We start from the raw sequence: 17,366 nt of genomic DNA on the forward strand, positions 1-17,366 counted from the left end.
CCCCAACTCTGCTTAATTCCGAGATTCCACAGAAAACTTAGAATCTTCTGGAACAAAATTTCAGTATAAAATCATAATACAAATGCTAACTAAGCCTAACTGGGTTTGAGGAGATCTTTGAATCAAGGCCTGGCACCTGGTTCCCCTGGCCAGAGCATGGCTTGAGGCCAGTGCAGTGTCAGAACAGGTAACCTTGCAGTCTATACCAGTGTAAAGAGGGTTTCCCAGGTGGCACTAGTGGTAAAAACCCACCTGCCAAGGCAGGACAGGTAACAGACACGGGTTCCATCCCTGGGTCAGGAAGATCCCCTGGAAGAGGAAATGGCAACCCACTCCGGTATTCTTGCTTGGAGAATCCCATGGACGGAGGAGTCTGGGGGGCTACAGTCCACAGAGTTGAAAAGAGTCAGACAGAACTGAGGCAACTTAGCAGCAACAGGCAGCATAAAGAACTGGAGGGGTGCTCCACCCAAGGCCCAGCACGGAGGAAACTCCACCCTCCTCTGCACTGGTGGCCTTCTCTCCTCTTCCAGTTGCTACCAAACCCTTTCCCCAGACTGTCTGCTGCACATTCTTCTGGTTTGTACAACAGTAAAAGTTTTATTAAGTCAAAATAATACTGGAATCACTGTATGTTAAACTTAACACATGGCACCTGCTTAAGGTTTGCAAGGAATACGTTTCAAAGGGTTCAAAGGGTTCACTCAGCCAACCTCAGAGTGAAACCTTCTAGAGCATTCTGAAATATTTTCTAATATGCTGCTGCTGCCAAGTCACTTCAGTCGTGTCCAACTCTGTGCGACCCCATAGATGGCAGCCCGCCAGGCTCCCCCATCCCTGGGATTCTCCAGGCAAGAACACTGGAGTGGGTTGCCATTTCCCTCTCCAATGCATGAAAGTGAAAAGTGAAAGTGAAGTCACTCAGTCTCGTCCAACTCTTAGCGACCCCATGGACTGCAGCCTTCCAGGCTCCTCAGTCCATGGGATTTTCCAGGCAAGAGTACTGGAGTGGGGTGCCATTGCCTTTTCCTTCTAATATGCTACCTCTCTGTAAATATTGTGACTTACTGACTTAAAAGCATCACTATGAACAAAGCTAGTGGAGGTGATGGAATTCCAGTTGAGCTATTTCAAATTCTGAAAGATGATGCTGTGAAAGTGCTGCACTCATTATGCCAGCAAATTTGGAAAACTCAGCAGTGGCCACAGGACTGGAAAAGGTCAGTTTTCATTCCAATCCCAAAGAAAGGCAATGCCAAAGAATGCTCAAACTACCACACAATTGCACTCATCTCACATGCTAGTTAAGTAATGCTCAAAATTCTCCAAGCCAGGCTTCAGCAATATATGAACTGTGAAATTCCAGATGTTCAAGCTGGTTTTAGAAAAGGCAGAGGAATCAGAGATCAAATTGCCAACATCTGCTGGATCATGGAAAAAGCAAGAGAGTTCCAGAAAAACAACTATTTCTGCTTTATTGTCTATGCCAAAGCCTTTGACTGTGTGGATCACAATAAACTGTGGGAAATTCTGAAAGACATGGGAATACCAGACCACCTGACCTGCCTCTTGAGAAACCTATATGCAGGTCAGGAAGCAACAGTTAGAACTGGACATGGTACAACAGACTGGTTCCAAATAGGAAAAGGAGTACATCAAGGCTGTATATTGTCACCCTGCTTATTTAACTTATATGCAGAGTACATCATGAGAAATGCTGGGCTGGAAGAAGCACAAGCTGGAATCAAGATTTCAGGGAGAAACATCAATAACCTCAGATATGCAGATGACACCACCCTTATGGCAGAAAGTGAAGAGGAACTCAAAAGCCTCTTGATGAAAGTGAAAGAGGAGAGTGAAAAAGTTGGCTTAAAACTCAACATTCAGAAAACAAAGATCATGGCATCTGGTTCCATCACTTCATGGGAAACAGATGAGGAAACAGTGGAAACAGTGTCAGACTTTATTTTTGGGGGCTCCAAAATCACTGCATATGGTGATTACAGCCATGAAATTAAAAGATGTTTACTCCTTGGAAGGAAAGTTATGACCAACCTAGATAGCATATTCAAAAGCAGAGACATTACTTTGCCAACAAAGGTCCGTCTAGTCAAGGCTATGGTTTTTCCTGTAGTCATGTATGGATCTGAGAGTTGGACTGTGAAGAAAGCTGAGCACCAAAGAATTGATACTTTTGAACTGTGGTGCTGGAGAAGACTCTTGCAAGTTCCTTGGACTGCAAGGAGGTCCAGCCAGTCCATCCTAAAGGAGACCAGTCCTGGATGTTCATTGGAAGGACTGATGCTGAAGCTGAAACTCCAGTACTTTGGCCACCGGATGTGAAGAGTTGACTCACTGGACAAGACCCTGATGCTGGGAGGGATTGGGGGCAGGAGGAGAAGGGGACGACAGAGGATGAGATGGCTGGATGGCATCACCGACTCGATGCACATGAGTTTGGGTGAACTCCGGGAGTTGGTGATGGACAGGGAGACCTTGAGTGCTGAGATTCATGGGGTCGGACATGACTAAGTGACTGAACTGAACTGAACTGACTTAAAAGCCTGGCAGAGAGTAGTGGGATAAATGAGATTGGCAGGAAATGGGGAAAATGAAGATTGGGTACAATACACCAATATTCACTGTAATTATGTAGAGAAAATAACATGAAAAAGAAAGGGAAATACTGAGGAGCAAATAAATGGGTGATTTAGACATTCACACTTCTGAAAGATGACTTATGAAAAATTCTGTCACTCAAACTACACTTGACTTGTAAGATGAAAAATTCTATCACTCAAACTATGCTTGACTTGTAAGACTAGTTAATAACACTGCATTGTTCTTCTGAAGACCAAACAAATTATGAAATTCACCATAGGTTTAGAAAGCTGACATGTCAGAAGTGTTTCCTTGTGGCAGAAATCTTACATTTTCCTTTAACTTTTTGGGTCAACTTAATTCAATGGCACAGAATGGAAGTTTCCATTGACTCTGGGGATTGCTCCACAGGAATTCTGGACAAGGCTCCTTCTGTCCTGAATGCACACTAGTAGGGTGGTCTTTTACCTCGAGGAGTCCTGTAACAAGTTCATTCTGTCCAGCCCTTCCTGGCAGACTGTCTTCTTCCTAATTGTTATTGTTTTTATTCAGTCACTAAGTTGTGTCTGACTCTTTGCAACCCCGTGGACTGCAGCACACCAGGCTTCCCTGTCCTCCACTGTCTCCCAGAATTTTCTCAAACTCATGTTCATTGAGTCGGTGATGCCATCCAACCATCTCATCCTCTGTCGTCCACTTCTCCTCCTGCCCTCAATCTTTCCCAGCATCAGGGTCACTTCCAGTGAATCAGCTCCTTGCATCAGGTGGCCAAAGGATTGGAGCTTCAGCTTCAGCATCAGCATCAGTCCTTCCAGTGAATATTCAGGGTTAATTTCCTTTAGGATCGACTGGTTTGATCTCCTTGCAGTCCAAGGGACTCTCAAGAGTCTTCTCCAGCACCACAGGTCAAAAGCACCAATTCTTTGGTGCTCATCTTTCTTTATGGTCCAACTAATATCTGGATATGACTACTGGAAAACCCATAGCATTGACTACATGGACCTTTGTAGGGAAAATGATGCCTCTGCTTTTTAATACGTTGTTTAGGTTTGTCATAGCTTTTTGGCCAAGAAGCAAGTGTGTTTTAATTGCATGGCTGCAGTCACAGACTATAATGATTTCGGAGCCCAAGAAAATAAAATCTGTCACTGTTTCCACTTTTCCCCCACCTATTTGTTAAGAAGTGATCTTTCTAATTAGTAGCCCTCAAACTTGAATATTTGACAACACCTACTTAATGATGCTACAGAATGAGACAATAGGGAGAGAAAATCCCTCTTGGAAATTATCACTAAGCTCCTAGTCCCCACTTGAGGAGTAATGGTCTGGTTCAATGACATTGCCCTTGGGAGCTCAATAAAACAGGCACTTACTGTACCCTTGGGTCTGCTAGTCTGCCCTGCTCCTCAGGCTGGCCTTCTTCTCATCTTGGATCCCCAGGAAGCCGCAGGAGAAGTGCTCTGTCAGCAGCAATGCTGAATGCAAGCACTGCTCCGAGGTGGGGATCTGGCTTGTCCACGTCTATCAGAGAGCCCTGCTGGCCAGCATGCTCACTCCTTCCTCCACAATCTGGCTTGTCCACTTCTATCAGAGCCCCTGCTGGCCAGCATGCTCACTCCTTCCTCCACGATCTGGCTTGTCCATGTCTATCAGAGAGCCCTGCTGGCTAGCATGCTCACTCCTTCCTCCACGCAGACCTGTGGCTCTCACCTCCTGACATTGGCTGCATCCTTCCTACACTTCCTTCCAGATTTGAGCTTAGAGTTCTGGGCTGTGGGTGTCTTTCTGGGTTGGGCGCTGATCAAGACCCAGCTCTGAAGACCTTGGGTTTCTCCTGGCCACAGAGACGGCATGAGACCATCTATCCCTTCTTCAAACACCCCGAAAAGGTTAAACAATGGTCGTCTGTTCTTGTGAGGCATCTTAGCCCCAAGGGCAATCAAGTCAGGGGTTGACCAACAGCTGCTAGGTGCCTCCTCATCTGAATGGGGTGATCAGCTGTCCTCTGAGACTTCTAAGTGGTACATGGTTGGGGCCAAGCTGCAGATTGAGGGCTATTGATATTTTTTCTTGGGGTGTGTGCTAAATTGCTTCAGTCATGTCCAATTCCTTGTGACCCTATGGACTGTAGCCCACCAGGCTCCTCTATCCATGGGATTCTCCAGGAAAGAATCCTGGAGTGGGTTCCCATTTCCTCCTCCAGGATCTCCCCAACCCAGGGACTGAACCCTCATCTCTTACATCTCCTGCATTGGCAGGCGGGTTCTTTACCATTAACGACATCTGCGAAGCCTTTCTTAGGGTAGGGCAACTAAATGATCTCAACCAGAAGGTTCAATGACAGCCAAATAATGAGTTTACAGGAGGGGAAAAGAGACATAAATGCCTGTGAAATAAACAGTCTGAGCAGTGCTGGGTAGAACCGTTTCTATTTGCTGACTACAGTGCTGAAAACATTACCAACCTACAGGGGTAGTTATGGCAACACCACCCAGGCCCACACAGTGATTTAGATGTTGTTACAGAATCTACTTCCACGAAGCAGCTTCTTAGACTGATGCACCCTGCAAGCTGAGAGCCCCTGGGGATGGGAGGGGGCTTCATGTCTCTGGTGATCTCAGAGGTTGAATTTCAGATTTCAGTATTGCTAAGTTTGCGGGAAATCAGTGGGAGTACAACAGAAAGAACACAAACATCCTGGAGGACCAACGAACCGTACACTATTCCCTCTCCTCCTGAGAATGCTGGCTCCATTCATCGGAGTCTTAAGAGCTGGAAAAACCCCGAAGACATCTAGTCACTCTTTTGTCAAATGCAGGACGCCTTAGCCCAGTTTCCAGGCCAATGCTCAGAGCCTTAGCTGACCAAGCAATAAGAGAAGATTGGTGTTTGATGTTGATTATCTTCCAATTATTGTAATATATTGTATACATAGGTGGGTTGAACATTTCAACTACACTTCTTATGAATTTCATTAAAGAAAGACTTTCCCTTGAGTTTGGGATTAGCATACATACCGCTACAACATATAAAACAGATTAAAAACAGGGATCTAACGTATAGCACAGAGAACTACAATCAATATTTTATAATAGCCAATGAGGGACAAGGATGTATACACGTGTGTGTGTGTGTGTGTATATATATATACATAAATACCTATGTATACTTATTCATATATATATAAGTAAATATATATATACACAAATATACATGTATATACACTCTAAAAAAAAAAAAGAAAAGACTTTCTCTAAAGGTTATCAGTCAGGCAAAGAATCACTAAGTGAAACTCTCTTTCAGTTGTACTGAGGCAATTTGTGTTCATTCTGTGTGACCTGTGATAACTACTGGAAACCACAGCATTTGAAAACATTTAAAATTTGATTTCTGACTCAGCTTTTCATCTTGAAACAAAATGGAAGCCCCAAAGTTTTCATATGGACTTCAAATTCTGTAATAAAGAAAGCATCTCAACCAAGATGTGATTGAGAGAAGATAAATGTGTGAAATAATTATATTCTTCAATGTGATTTTCTAACAGCAGCAGCAGAAATTAAGGTAATTTAAAGATACTGCTAACAAAGAGGGTTCTTGGAGAGCAAGGCTGTAAAGCTGAAAAAGCTCTCAAACCTGTGCTTGGATAACACAATCATGGTTTGTATTAGAAATCAACTCTTAACAATATAAAATGACTTGATGATGGAGAGTCAGCAGGTGATGACAAGAGTCCACAAGGGTAGGTGACAGTTCTGAGAGAGCAAAGAGGGGGCTGCACTGTGATTTTTGTGAATATTATAAAACTCTGATCAAACAAAGAAAAAAAAATCGAACCAACTGAATGTCAGTATCACTCGGAAATACTAATACTCATGAAAGCAGATTGCTTCCTGTGATGGATATTGATGGGAAACCACTTCTGGATCGCTGGTTGTACTTTTCTTATGTTTATTTCAATAAAATTCTACTTTTATAAGAAGAAGCATCTATTGATCACCTCCTGTATGCAAGGCACCTGCGGCCATCATTTCCTTTGAGCATCATAATACACCTGTGATGTGGGGTCATTTTCAGGTGAGGCAACTGAGGCTCAGGTGGGAAGCAGGCTTGGGAAGAGGGGTTGGGGTGCAGCCAGCCCCTGCGTGAGGTCCATGGCTTTATCCCAAGTCCACCCAACAAGACCATGACTGAGCTACATGCTGGGGTCCTGAACCTCATCCCCAGAGGTCCTGGCCATGAGCTGTGTGGTAAGACTTAAGTTCTTTCCCAAGACAGCTCTCAACACCTAGAGCCATGGGCTCCAGGGGCCACGAATCCTCAAGGGAACATAAGCTTAGATGCAAAAGCTGTCTTTATTTTCATTAACTCCTAACTGCAGTTCAGCACTTCATTTAGTTGTGCTTGGAAGTAACAGAGCAGAGCAGATTTAGCATTGCTTTCATTTTGTTACCAAGAGAAATCCCAGACATTTAAAACTCACGCAACAGTTGTGGATAGCTTGAAATGTCATCAGTTTCTTTCTATGTCCAGTTAGGACAGTAAATAGATTTCTTTTTAATATTTATTTTTATTTATTTGGCTGTGGAATCTAGCTCCCTGACCAGGGATGGAACTTGGGCCCCTGCATTGGGAGCATGGAGTCTTAGCCACTGGACCCCACTAACTAGGTCTTGATACTAAATGTGTCAATAAAGTCGTGCTTTTTAACTTCACGTTTTAGTTCATCATTTTAAAAAGGTGATAACTATATTCCTAAGTTGGACTGTTTTCCTGTGAATTTTATTTTGTGCATTTGATGCATTGTTCTGAGGAGGGGTCTCCAGATGTCCACAGATGCTCAGGGTGGCCTTGTGGGATCTGAGGTTGTAGGAAGGGGCTCCTGGGGCCTCTGGTTCCTTCTCTGATCTGCAAGAATAACCAAAAGGCATCCATCTCTCTTGTCTATGAAAAGGCGGATGCCAGGATCTTTTAAATAAAATTACAGAAACAAAAATCACTGTAATTCAATCCAGTAGGGTTCAAAGTCACTTTTTATTAGATTAGTTTTAGTTATGAATTAAAATAATTTCCTTTACGCTTAATGTAATTTTACCGGTTGGTTCTTATAGAAAAACTTTGTCTTTTACGGGCTAAGATTACAGTATTTCCTAATACGCAGTATAAAAGTGATCAAGGGAAAAACAAGCGGTTCTGTGAGGGGAGGGGCCACAAGGGCCGCTACGGGAGCTCCTCTGTGTTAGCGTCAGGCGTTCACCGGGTGAGGGCTTCCTGAGGACCCTAACCCGCATATTTTCGGGGCTCTGCTGGAGAAGGCAATGGCACCCCCTCCAGTACTCTTGCGTGGAAAATCCCATGGACGGAGAAGCCTGGTGGGCTGCAGTCCATGGGGTCGCTAAGAGTCAGACACGACTGAGCAACTTCACTTTCACTTTTCACTTACATGCATTGGAGAAGGAAATGGCAACCCACTCCAGTGTTCTTGCCTGGAGAATCCCAGGGACGGGGGAGCCTGGTGGGCTGCCGTCTCTGGGGTCGCACAGAGTCGGACACGACTGAAGTAACTTAGCAGCAGCAGCCTTCCCCAGGCCAAGCTGGAGGGGCTCCAACCTCAGGGGAGTGTGTCCCCTCACACGTGACCTACAGAGGACGCTTCCCTGAGACTTAGTCCTCTTGTACAAACTGAGATTAAAGAAATCATGATTCATTTAGTATTCGGATGACTTTTAAAAGTTACATTGTAAAAGCGCATGTCACCTTGTTACAATTAATTTAAGCTTGTAACAAATTCAGTTTCAAGTTTCCTTCATGTTATTTCCGCTGGCAGGGGAGCAGAGCAGGGTAGGGTGTGCCTCCAATCGTGGAAGACCGACACAGGTTAATCCTCGCTGTAGTGAAAGCTTACTTTTGTACAGTTACACGCAATACCTAGCTGGGGTCTCTTGGGAAGCAAAACCGGCTCCCAGCCTGACAGTCAAAATCACTCTCATTCATATGTATTGGTAAGGAAAAGCAATTGTTGTGTGTGCGCGCGCGCGCGTGTGTGTGTGTGTGTGTGCACAAAACGACCAATTTTGCAAAACAAGAATAGCTGCTTTTTATTATAATACCATATAATAACATTTGTAATTTCATATTCTGATGTTTGGAAATGTCTGATTTTCACCATCAAAAAATGGCAAGTACCTCCTTAACAATATTTTTCTGGGAAATTTCTCCTTCAAGTCTCAAGTGAGCTGAATTCACTTTTAAAATGTAATCTGATCCACTAAAATATAGGATTTCCTTCTCTCATCAAGAACTCTTAATAATAATAATAATAAATCTTGGGGATACTTGCTAAATATTGTGATGGAGAATTATTATTTTACAGAAACTATTTTTAAAGTAGTAATTTCTTCAACCTGTGTGGCTTCACCAATGTAACCATTACCTTCAGAAAGCATTTCTTTCTCCAGTTATCTTCAGAATCTTTAAAATGTCTTTCCTTTTTGTGTATAGAAGAAATAATGAAGCAATAATTCTCTTTCTCCTATACTTTGAAAGAATTAAAACTTTCTTCCATTTGACATAATAGATACAAGCTGCTGACTGTTGAATTTGGGCCAATACAGTTGTTTAAGTTTGTGGAAAATTCTGTACCATAAACTACGGAATTTTAGATTAGATTTGCTGGCTACATCAAGTCCCACCCCTTGTGTATTAATTCTGAGTTGTAGCAAAATCAAGCATGTTACCCTTACAAAGCTATCCCTGAGGAGCGTGGGGACCCATGAGAATGACCAAGCTGCACGGGCTACCTGGTCAGGGTTGCGGTGGGGGGTGCCACCTGCCAATGTGACAGCCCACAGGAACCAGGTGGCTCTGACAGACTGCCTGGTGACATCTCAGCTCTGCCCTTTTACTAGCCATCTGCCTCGGGCACAGATTCAACCTCAATGAGCCTCAGTTTCCCCCTCTGTAAGAAGGGGCTAACAACAGCACCTACCCCATAGGCTGTTGGAAAGATTTAATCAAATGACCCACTAAAGCATTTGCACAGCAGCCGGCCCACAGGAAGCACCTGGCAAATTCACAGCCTTACTGTATTTCAAATAGCTATGAGTGGAGGGGATGGGGTGTGTGCTCAGTTGAGCAAATTGGTAATGGACACATTTGTTCAGCACATATGATATGCTGAGTATTGGGTGAGGGGAACGTGAAACAGAGCTGCAGAAAGGTAATGCAGTCTAGCAGGATCAGCATAGAAATCAACATTGTCCAGACCACGCGGAGGTATTAGAGAACAGAGCCCTCGCGTTATTGGAGGAGTCATGGAGGAGTCTTCCTCGGGAGCTAAGGCATCTCGGCAGGGTTTTGGAGGATGGAAGGGGCTCAACTGATGAACGGGGGAGCTTTCCAGATCGGGGTGGGCCTGTGAACTCAGCAAAGGGGGAGACCTACGGTGTGCCCTGAGAGGGTGGGGCTGGTGGGAGAGGGACCTCCCGGGGGCCCCTGGTGGGAAGAGCCACACCCTGGGTGGGTGCTGATTGGGGGTTTGGATGTATTCTATAATGGTCATGACCAAGGGCGTGAGAAGGCCAGGTGAGGGTTTAGAGGAACCAGAGCAACGCCAGCAGGGAGGACGGAAGGGGATGGAGCAGCTGGACGGGGCACCACAGGAAGCCAAGAGGGGATGACACGCCTGTAGGGAGACGGTGGGGCGAGGAGAAGCCAGGTTGGGAGGAGGAGGTAGATCACCCCAGACCCGCCAGGTGGGCAGCGGCACCTTCTGGCCACTTCCTCCCTCTCCCAGGCCCCACCCGGCCCTCCTCTCCTAACCAACGCCACCTGGTCGGTCCCAATTCTGTTTATTCCCCTGACGCTCTCCATCTGGGGTCCTTTGTCCAGTCCATCCTAAAGGAAAGCAGTCCTGAATATTCACTGGAAGGACTGATGCTGAAGCTGAAACTCCAATACTTTGGCCACCTGATGCAAAAAACTGACTCACTGGAAAAGACCCTGATTGAGAAAGATGGAGGGCAGGAGGAGAAGGGGGCAACAGAGGAGGACGAGATGGTTGGATGGCACCATGGATCTGACAGACATGAGTTTGAGCAAGCTCTGGGAGTTGGTGATGGACAGGGAAGCCTGGCATGCTGCAGTCCATGGGGTCACAAAGAGTTGGACACGACTGAGTGACTGAACTGAACTGAGCAGTGAAACAAAACTTAGAAAAGCAGGCTAACCCTCAGTGTTACAATCAGGTACCTGCAATGAGCGTTCCTGCTGGGATAGTTACGCAGAAGCTTGGAAAACCCTGCTGACCCCAGAACCCTGCCTCTCATAAGTCCCCAATGCACATGCAGGCCATGGCCAGGTGTCCAGTCTGTACACACCAGTGAACAGGCCTTTTCTAAATACTAAGCAAGCAGTAACTGCAGGACTGCTGGACATATCATAGACACATGTGAGGGGGTTTCGCATCATCCCTACTAATCATCTCTTTGCTGACAAAGGCCCATGTAGTCAAAGCTACAGTTTTTCCAGTAGTCATGTACAGACATGAGAGTAGGACCTTACAAAAGGTTCAGCACTGAAGATGTGATGCTTTTAAACTGTGGTGCTGGAGAAGACTCTTGAGAGTCGCTTGGACAGCAAAGAGATCAAACCAGTCAATCCTAAAGGAAATCAACCCTGAATATTGATTGGAAGGACTGATGCTGAAGCTGAAACTCCAATACTTTGGCCACCTGAAGTAATGAGCCGACACATTGGAAAACACCCTGATGCTGGGAAAGATTGAGGGCAGGAGGAGAAGAGGGTGGCAGAAGATGAGATGGTTGGATAGCACCTCCTTCTCAATGGACATGAGTTTGAGCAAACTCTGGGAGATAGTAAAGGACAGGGAAGCCTGGCATGCTGCAGTCAACATGGTTGCAAAGAGTCGGACATGATGGAGCAACTGAATAGCAATCACTAGATAGTTCTTCGGAGAAGGCGATGGCACCCCACTCCAGTACTCTTGCCTAGAAAATCCCATGGATGGAGGAGCCTGGTAGGCTGCAGTCCATGGGGTCACGAAGAGTCGGACATGACTGAGCGACTTCACTTTCACTTTTCACTTTTATGCATTGGAGAAGGAAATGGCAGCCCACTCCAGTGTTCTTGCCTGGAGAATCCCAGGGACGGGGGAGTCTGGTGGGCTGCCATCTATGGGGTCACACAGAGTTGGACACGACTAAAGCTACTTAGCAGCAGCAGCAGCAGCAGCAGATAGTTCTTGGTGACCAGCACTTTCCACAAATTTTATTCACTGTGTGCCCAGTGTGTGCCTGGCACAGAGTGGGCACGCAATGCCTACAGTGCATGAACCAGCTAGTTATCCACAGTTCTGGGTGATCCTGCACCTGAGCCCTTGGAGCTGTGTCTGATCTGAGGTGAGGACTCTTTTGACACTCACGCTCCCTTTTTGCAGCGCTTCCACTCCTTAGTCCAGGGAGGCAGGCCTGGGTCATGTGACGGTCTCTTCTACACAAGCAGGGCTTCCAGAGGGCTGGTCAGGGTGGACACAGGACAGTGAGTTCAAGCAAGGGGGGGGGGCAGGTCTGCTGGTGGGAGGAGGGACCACAGACGGTGGATGTGGAATACAAGAGCAGTTCTGGTCCAGCCCTGGTCATCCATTACAATCAAGTAGATTTTCCAGCAGGACTCTACTAGGGCCTGATCTTATCCATGAGAAATCTCAATCTTCGATGATGGGGACCTGGCATTGGAATAATGTGGGCTTCCCAAGTGGCACAGTGGTAAAGAATCTGCCTGCCAATGCAGGAGGTATGGGTTTGATCCCTGGGTTGGGAAGATGCCCTGGAGGAGCAAATGGAAACCCACTCCAGTATTCTTGCCTGGGGAATTCCCATGGACGGAGGAGCCTGGTGGGCTACAGTCCATGGGATTGTGAAGAGTCAGACACTACTCAGTGGCCGAGCACACATGTGAGCCCTGGAATAATTCAAAGGCTTCCCAGAGCATCTAATGGACCCAGGGCTGACCACCTCCAGCAGAGAGGATAGGAGTTACCCCTCCCCTATCCCATCCCATCTCCCCACTCTCTTGCATGCGTGGGTGTGCAAAGTCACCTCAGTCGAGTTTGACTCTTTGCAACTCCATAGACTGTAGCTTGCCAGGCTCCTCCATCCATGGGATTCTCCAGGCAAGAATACCGGAGTGGGTTGCCATGCCATCCTCCAGGGGATCTTCCCCACCCAGGGATCGAACCTGTGTCTCCTTCAGCTCCTGCATTGGCAGGCAGATTCTTTACCACTGAACCACTGGTGAAGCCCTTCCCACCACCTTATCTACCCGGTAAGAATCTAGGATTCAAAAGAAATGTGGCTCAGAGAACCCACTATTAGAGGCTGTATTTTTTTTTTTTAATTTTATCTTTTAAATGGACATGAAAGTCATTTGTCTGGTCCCTTTACTGCCCCCAGAGTGGTACCACTGAGGCCGCTTTCCTTCTAAACCTGCATCACATATGCCTGTTCCTGGGGATGAGAAAGGGCAGGGCTCTGGGTTAAAACAAACTTCAACTTCTTAGTTGGTTTGGCATGTCCCATTGAAGTCCAAAGAAAAGCCCCTAAACTCTCCTGAGCCTGAAAAAGGAAAATAAACCTTTACACCGTTTCGTATAAATCAGACAAGTAAACACAAAGGCATGTACATCCTCCTTCTGTACGTGCTGATCTGAAAAGGCTACAACTCCGGGTAAAGTGAGTCACTACTGCTGTGAACTGCACCGTCAGCCCGGGATGAGCAGCCTCGCTTCGGAGCCGGCGTGTGGGAGCTCGCCAAGTTGGCGTGGGACTATTTTAGGATGCAGAGGCCTGGCCGTGTCCTCCTGCCCGCCCTACTTGATAGCGGAACAAGCTATTTTTTCCTCCGAACCATCGAGCACAGGGAGACCTCAGCCGCAGAGTCATCCGGCATGGGTGATGACCTCTGTCACCTACACGAGGGCACAGGACACAATGGCAGAGTGACTCATAAGACACCCCCCGCCCCCGCCCTGAATCTGCTCTCCTGGCTGAGTCACATGGCATGACCCACGCCCCTGCTGTCATTGTTTACACACCCGCTTCTCCTAGCTTCCCTTTAAAGGGGCCACGGTCTCTGTTCCAAGCTGACCCCACTGAGTGCGGTCCTGTGTGCACACAGGTGGGCTTCATTTATGTTACTCTGCAAACCAGCAACAGCCTCGAGAGAAAAGAGGTTGAACTGGTTAAGAAATTCCTGTTTGGGCTCCTCATGGGGCTGTGCGGTGATCCCACCGAAACTCAGCATGGAGTCCTACCCCCAAGCACCTCAGAAGGTAACTGTCGGTGTGTGGAGGGTCTTTGCAGAGGTAATCATGTCAAACTGAGGTCATTAGAGTGGGCCCTGATCCAGTAACACAAGGGCTTCCCTCATAGCTCAGTTGGTAAAGAATCCACCTGCAATGCTAGGAGACCCCGGTTCAATTTCTGGGTCAGGAAGATCCCCTGGAGAAGGGATAGGCTACCCACTCCAGTATTCTTGGGCTTCCCTTGTGGCTCAGCTGGTAAAGAATCCGCCTGCAATGCAGGAGACCTAGGTTCAACCCTGGGTTGGGAAGATCCCTTGGAGAAGGGAAAGGCTACCCATTCCAGTATTCTGGTCTGGAGAATTCCAGGGACTGTATAGTCCACGGGGTTTCAAAGAGCTGGATGCGACTGGGCAACTTTCCCTTTCACTGACCCAGTAAGACCAGTGTCCTTACAAGAAGGGGAGGTGAGGACACAGAGACAGAAGGAAGGCCACGCAGGGACACAGGGAGCAGACGGCTGTCTACGAGCTGAGCAGGAGGCCTGAGAACATCCTCCTCCCCTCAGAAGAAGCCAAGCCTGCTGTCACCTTGGTCTCAGACTTCTGGCCTCCAGAAGGTGAGAAGTAAATGCCTGTTGTTTGAGCGCCCCAGACTGCGGTACTTTGGGTCAGAGACTTAGCAAACCCACACAGCGCTTTCAGAATGTTGTGTGAACTACAACAGCTCAGACGCCAGTACACTTTAGGAACCCATAGGGCTGTTCTTCGCTACTTTTTGAGATTGCATTTGCTTGCTTCTAGTCGCTGAGTTGTGTTTGACTCATTTGCGACCCCCTGGACTGTAGCCCGCCAGGCTCCTCTATCCATGGGATTTCCCAGGCAAGAATACTGGAGTGGGCTGCCATGCCCTCCTCCAGGGGATCTTTCCCATCCAGAGACTGAACCCGAGACTCCTGCACTGGCAGACAGGTTCTTTACCACTGAGCCACCTGGGAAGCCATGGAGATTGTGCAGTAACAAGTAAAAAGCTACTTCCAGGCCTAGTACTTTGGAAGAAATCCTGAAGATGGGCTGTGTGTGTGTGCGCGCCAGACTCAGGAACACCCATGACACAGAACCCTTGAAGCGCTAAGGTTGACCTCCGAGATGCACTTTATCATCAACCAAAGCTGATCTGCAGGGCTGCTCCTTCTTCATCATACGTTCACAAGCTTGGACACCTGCCACTTTGCTGCGTTCCAAAATTCCAGAAACGATTGCTGTCAGGAAACTCAACTGTCCCAGAATCGCTTACCTATTTCTAGTTCAAACACCGAGAACTGAAGGTGTTTCAGTCCGACTGTTCTAATTCTTCTGCTGATGGCTGACTGTGTCCCTGTCCTCTGTGGACACAAATGATGACCACATAGGTCACCTCCAACCACCGGCTGGAGATAATCAGGGTCCTAGCTGGCCTGCGTGTGACTCTGCCATCAAGGACAACCACCACCAATGTGGGCTGGTGCTCAGAGCCTCACAGTCATTGCTGGTATCAGCACACGAAGCGGCATTCACTTCCCCTGATGGCGTGGAGCTAAGGTTCCCTCACCTGTATAGTGACCACTGGAACAGCGGGGCCAGGTAAGCTGATCGCCCTAATGCTCAGCTGCCCAGAGCTTGGCACAGAGCCAACAGTACATGCTAGGGGCCACTGCTGCTAATGCATCGACCTCCTGCTGGGTTGAGTCCCGTGGTTGGCACCAAGGGGGCAGAGGAGGAATAAGAAACTCTCTTTCAAGCGCCATCTGGTTCCCCTGCCCAGGGTGATATCTCACTAATTAAAAAGGAGACACTCAGGAGGGACACTGATCTGAAAATAGAACCCCAACTTAATGTACCCTCAAGCCACTATGACTCCTATACTGCTGAAGCTGAAGCTCCAATACTTTGGCCACTTGATGTGAAGAGCCAACTCGCTTGAAAAGACCCTGATGTTGGGAAAGATTGAGGGCAGGAGGAGAAAGGGATGACAGAGGATGAGACGGCTGGATGGCATCACTGACTCAATGGACATGAGGTTTAGTAAGCTCTGGGAGATGCTGAAGGACAGGGAAGTCTGGTGTGCTGCATTCTATGGGGTCACAAAGAGTCGGACACAACTGAGCAACTGAACAACAGCAAGTCACTTTGGGGAGCCTTCTGCTCAGACAAGTGCAAGTAGAGGGCATCTGTAGAATCATCAGTTATTCCGGGAGTGAGACCCGGTACACACAGGGCATGGCCTGGGCAGGACCGTCCAAGGCATGGCGATTTCTCTTTTAATTTCACAAACGAAGAGTTAGCTAAAATGTCTCTTTGTAGTCAGAAGAAGATTTGGTAATAAACAGGCAAGGTATGTACGTCACCATCTCTACACAGAATATATACAAAGAAATATTTGGTAAGTTAATTTAAAACAGACAAAATTCCTAAAGCAGCACACCAGAGATGTTGATAACATGGGGCCTCCAAGAGTCAGGTAACGTGAAATGGCTGATCCGTCACACCGCAAGATAAACCCAAACATTTAATGCTCAACACAAAATGGTGAAGCAGATCTCTTCTTTATGCGACCATTTGATTAAGAAAACCGATCTCTTCTCAATATGACCCTTAAAAGTATTTTGTCTTCCCTGGTGGCTCAGATGGTAAAGCGTCTGCCTACAATGCAGGAGACCCAGGTTCGATCCCTGGGTCAGGCAGATCCCCTGGAGAAGGAAATGGAAACCCACTCCAGTATTCTTGCTTGGAAAATCCCAAGGATAGAGGAGCCTGGTAGGCTACAGGCCATGGAGTCGCAAAGAGTCGGACACGACAAGCGACTTCACTATGCTATGCTCTGCTAAAAGTATTTTATGATGTGTCTAAAGGCAGAGAAACAAAATCAACTTTAGGCTATCCCCAATTCAGAAAGTTAAGCTTAGCAGTTGCGAAAGAGGAAACGGAGACTTTTCTAACTTTGTCCAGTAAGAAAAATGAATCCTAAAAAAGAAAGAGCCGACAGAGAGGGGAAGGTAACTAGAATGGAACCGTTCTGCCTTTTAAAGTAATTATTGGTTTGGTAGCATTCTTGGTTCTCTTTGAAAACCTCATCAGGTATTTTGATTGCTTTCCCAAAGCCTATTTATTACCTTTGACTATGGAAATAATTCGGTAACCAAGGTACGTGCGATGAACAACCTGTAGGTAGGAAATTCACAAAAGCAGGAAAGGCACCTAACACACAGGGCCCCCAAACTACCCAGACCCTGTCCTGCAGAGAAGCCTGAGACACTGGTGGGCGACCATTCCTCCAGTCCTTACACTGCATGTTGAGGGGTTTGTGTGTACCCTACACGACTCTTTTGGATGCTGAAGTTAGCAGGAAAAGGGCAAAGGAAATGAATTGGTATTTTTAAAAATTTCTGAGTCCTCTTCCTTTCAGATAT

The 17,366-nt window shown here is 46.9% G+C and overlaps 1 protein-coding gene and 1 non-coding gene across 2 annotated transcripts in view; one reads left to right on the plus strand and one right to left on the minus strand.

Moving 5' to 3' along the window:
• The window catches only part of UBE2QL1 (ubiquitin conjugating enzyme E2 Q family like 1), a 57,832-nt gene that overhangs the window by 36,704 nt on the left and 3,762 nt on the right, over positions 1–17,366 (minus strand). The window lies entirely within an intron of this gene.
• TRNAC-ACA (transfer RNA cysteine (anticodon ACA)) lies at positions 16,569–16,641 on the plus strand. Its single transcript has one exon. It is a non-coding gene; the product is annotated as a tRNA-Cys (tRNA).

This window comes from Bos taurus, chromosome 20 (assembly GCF_002263795.3).
Source record: "Bos taurus isolate L1 Dominette 01449 registration number 42190680 breed Hereford chromosome 20, ARS-UCD2.0, whole genome shotgun sequence".
NCBI classification, from domain to species: Eukaryota; Metazoa; Chordata; class Mammalia; order Artiodactyla; family Bovidae; genus Bos; species Bos taurus.